This window comes from Colias croceus, chromosome 13 (genome assembly GCF_905220415.1).
Source record: "Colias croceus chromosome 13, ilColCroc2.1".
Lineage (NCBI taxonomy): Eukaryota > Metazoa > Arthropoda > Insecta > Lepidoptera > Pieridae > Colias > Colias croceus.
The window spans coordinates 1146119-1150791 of NC_059549.1; the positions used below are offsets into that span (position 1 = coordinate 1146119).

At 29.4% G+C, this 4673-nt stretch overlaps 1 long non-coding RNA gene across 1 annotated transcript; it reads right to left on the reverse strand.

Annotated features, from left to right (window-relative positions):
- Positions 1 to 2197: 2197 nt before the first annotated feature.
- On the reverse strand, positions 2198 to 3238 carry LOC123696819. Its single transcript, XR_006752132.1, has 2 exons — positions 3097 to 3238; positions 2198 to 2342 (listed from the first exon to the last, which is right to left on the reverse strand). It is a non-coding gene; the product is annotated as an uncharacterized LOC123696819 (long non-coding RNA).
- Positions 3239 to 4673: the final 1435 nt, after the last annotated feature.

Genomic DNA, 4673 nt, shown 5'->3' on the forward strand with positions numbered 1-4673 from the left:
GAAAATGATTGTTTTATTTTAATCACGATTATGCGGCTTTTATTTTATATGCACGTGTTTATTTTTATTGTGTTTTCCTGGTTGTTCTATTTATTGTTGATTAGAATTGCTGATATTTTAAAATCCTAATTATTATATTAATACGCAGTTAGACGTATTCTTAGAGGTATTTTATAGGGTTCCTCCCACGTGTCGAAATCGTATGAATATAGTGAGGTATTTTAGAAGTACATTGTAGTGTTTTTCACTGTGTATTGTAGGGCATAACTAGAAATTAAGAGCCGTTGTAATACCTAAGGTTATTCTTGACCAAAACGTTTTGATATTATTGCTAAATACTGGCTAGTTTAAATATGGATTTTAGAAGATATTATATATAGGTAGGTACACTTATTTATTTTCACTTTATAGTAATGAATATTGTGTTATAAAATATTCGCAACAGTAACTCTACTGTTGCGAATTGGACTCCCAAGCTATGCTTGTTTGTAAACGATACAAAAACGACCGCTTTTTATTACTAGTGTAGACTGTAGGTTAATCTATAATAATATTATAAAGCTGATGAGATTGTTTGTTTGTTTGATTGTTTGTTTGTTTGAACGCGCTAATCTCAGAAACTACTGGTCCTATTTGAAAAATTCTTTCAGTGTTAGATAGCCCATTTGTCGACGAAGGCTATATAATATCATCACGACCAACAGGAGCGGAACCACGCGGGTGAAACCGCTAAGCGCAGCTAGTAAAATATAAATAAGGAAACAGCTTTCGGCAGTTTTTCCTGAATTTCGCCTAAGTTTGCATAAAATGTTGTCGACTAAAAGGTTTTCTTATACGAATTCATCTTTTTCACCCCAAGTGATTTTTGCGACAAAACGACTATGTGATAGATAAATATTCGTTTAGCGGATGGAAAACCTGTTTTTTTTATTATTTTATATAAAATATAAATACTTTTTACTTAGTAGTTTTTATTACAACTATTTTATTATTACGACTTTTATGTTTTTTTAATTGTCTATAAATTTAAATTAACACATTACTTACATATGAAAAATTGATTTTTCAGATTAAATTTAAATGAAAAATTATTGTCAGATAAAATTAAAAATAATAAAAAACATTCTTTGTATTTTTAACGGCTTCAAAGTGAGAAGATTATAGAAAATATGAATGTTAATTAATTGGAACTGCAATACAAATATTTTGCTCAGTTTATTGAATAAGTTGTAGAGTTTTTGTGTGAAAGCACTGCTTTCGACATATCCTACTAATATTATAAATGCGAAAGTTTGTATGGATGTATGGATGTTTGTTACTCTTTCACGTAAAAACTACTGAACCGATTACAATGAAATTTAGCACACATATAGAGAGTAACTTGGATTAACATATAGGATAGTTTTTATCCCGGAAATCCCACGGGAACGGGAACTATTCGGGTTTTCCTTTGCAAACGCGGGCGAAGCCGCGGGCGGAAATCTAGTCTATAATATGTACTCCTTAACTTAGTATATTATGTACCTATCTATTAGTATTAGATTATATCAAACATCATGGTTTTGAAATAGAAACAATTAACATTTTTGCAATAAACTTCCGAAAGTTTTAGGTAAGCTTTTGATCCGCTTGGAAGCCTTCCATTGTTTTGACAGTGTCGCTAACAAAAATAAGACAATGTTGTGTAAACCGTCATAGGTTGGGTTAGTTTTGTGAAAAATTAATTTCGAGTTATTTATAATTAATTAACAATTTTTGCTCAAATAGTTGACTGTTATCTAAGAATTTGAATTGGATAAAGTGTTAAAATTATTATCTTATCTATTTGTTACTGAATAAATATTTTTGATTTTGATTTTTGATTTTGATCTAATTAAATATGTGATTTATAAATAAATAACCATTTGTAATTATATGAATATTTATGCCGTTTAATTGCAATTATTATAGCTATTAAATTAACATAATAATATTATGTTAAGGTATTATTATCATACTACCCACGTACTCAATCAGTACGTTCCTAAAAATGATAAGTATAATATTATCTATTTTTTAAGCGTATTGAACCATTTAAAATTAAATTTTTATTATTTTAGGTAATTATATGTAGTTAATTTCAAATATTTTTTTATTATTTTTACTACAAAGTGTGACTCATGTAAACTCAAGGGGGAAATAATTTACACAGCTTAAATATAAAATAAGTACTTTAATTAACTTTTTCTTTACAATTTTAATAACTTCATTATTTAATTATTGAATTAACCGCTTCCTCCATGTCTGTTCTTGTAAAGGTCGTGGACTGTTCCCGCGGCTCCGGCTGCACCAAGAAGCTTGCCCTGTAAAATAAATTATTATTTAAAAAAAAACATTGATATAACAATTATTGTATGTATGACATAAGATGATAAGAAATTATTCAGGTTTGAGCTCAAAAGAAAATTTTTAAGAGTATGTACATGTTAATGATCCTGTCGTTCTAATATATTTAATGTAAATATTATCTCGCGATTTAAATCAGTTAAAAATTGCACACTCTTTTACAGAAGTAACTGCCTAAAGGTACGAAAAAAAACATTTATTTATTCTTATTATATTTTTGGATGTTTAAAAATAGCTAGTGTATATATAAACATAATTACCAAGTAAATGAACGTGACAAACTCTTTATGCTAGAGACTAAATTAAAAAAAATTGCTTTAATTGCTATGAAATAATGAGCTATATATTCTCTAAAACACTTATTTGTTTCTCGAATTCGAATCACTTTGTGGGCTTTTCCACGGAATGCATATTTGTCTAACTGACTATAGGCTCTTATTGAATAGATTCTAAATTGTCTATTAGAAACTTCATTAAATTGTGAATTATTTGATCAAAATATTGCAGTTAACACTCAAATAATCTCTTCATTAAAATCCCTTTATAGATTCAATAGCATCAAAAGAAAATAATTACGTAAACAAAAACAAAAAAACTCAAGTATTTTTAACGCTAGCAATAAATGAATAACATCAAAATCAAGAATATATTTCTAAATTTAATTTAAAAACAACAATATCAAATATGTCATAGTTTTTACATAATACTTACGCCAATTTTAGCGCCCTTCTTTAAAGCTGCCGTGTTCACTTTAGGGTCTGCAGCACCATGACTTACAAAAACAGCCAATATGGCCATAATCAAAACTAATAAACCGGACAGTTTCATAATTAAGCTTTATACTATATTAAACTTCTTGTACCTTTGGTCTTATCTAAGTGATATTTTAATGGATCACAACTCGCACTTATATAGTTAGAATCCACGCATTTTCCTATTAGTGGATTTTCCATATTTAATCATTTGTTGATATCAAGAAAAATTTAATGCATTAAGGAAAAGTGTTGTTTAATAATACGCAGTATCGTTTGTTTATACATATTTGAATGCTGAGTCTTTCAGATTAAGATTTGAGTCAGATCGCCTCCTTGGTACAGTGGATGACGCGTGAGCGTCGAACCGAGGGTCCTGGGTTTGATTCCCGGTGGAGACGAAGAAAAAAAAAATGTCTCGGTCTGGCAGGACACAGAAGGCTGATCACTTACTTGTCCCTGAAGAAAATCGATCAGTGAAACAGATGTATAATGCATCTGCCCCTTACCCCACTTGGGGATATGGGACTTCATATAATGCTGAGTCTAGTCTACTATTTGAAACTATTTTATTTATAAGAAAACACACTAACTATTCACACTAATTTCCTGCAAGTGACAAAGTGCGACGATCATTATATTTCTAGAATACTTTCCATGGGACCGTCACATAGCAAAGGTGTATAAAATAGTAATACCAGTTTTATTCAATATTGTATCGAAATATTTTACCCATAAATACCATAAAGCATACTGGTCATGATAACAATATGTTATAAGCTATCTTAATAGCCAAGTCATGGGGTTTTATTTTGCTCATCGATCTTGTATTGAATTCATGACGGCCATATTTGAAAAACAGTGACTTGGTAAAATAATGACCGATATTTACATGAAGAAAAATAGGAAAATTTATGTATAAAGTGAAAGTAAAGTTATAGTTATCACTACATAGTATATAAAGCAAAGTCGCTTATTCTGTCCCTATGCCCCTTTGTATGCTTAAATCTTTTCCCTCACTTTTTTAAAAAATTGCTCTTTGTAGTTAGTAAAAACATATTCGTTTTCCAAAGTTCATTTCAAGATTGGTTTCGGTTTGCGATGAAAATGAAAGCTACCTATGGCATTCGAGGCTATATTATGAAAAAGCTCTCTTTAAACTTTATTTTTCAAATGGCTGATGAAAATTATGATTGGATTTTTGTAAAAACGTAGGTACCTTTACTTTAGCTTCAAATAAATTAAGAAGATGCTCATGCCATAATAATAATAAACACTTTATTGCACACACATAACAAAACAAAATCGAACAAAAATAATATACAAACAAAGTAATATGAAGCGCAACTAATAGGCCACCTTATTGCTAAGAAGCGATATCTTCCAGGCAACCTAAGGATATATGAAAAGTTTGAAGAAAAGAAAATCAAGACACCATGAGTGTCATAGATGTACCTACTTTTAAAATAAAATCTCCCAACGAAATTTTCCCAACTATAAAAACAAAGCAGACTAAATGCTCTTTTAATGGATAAT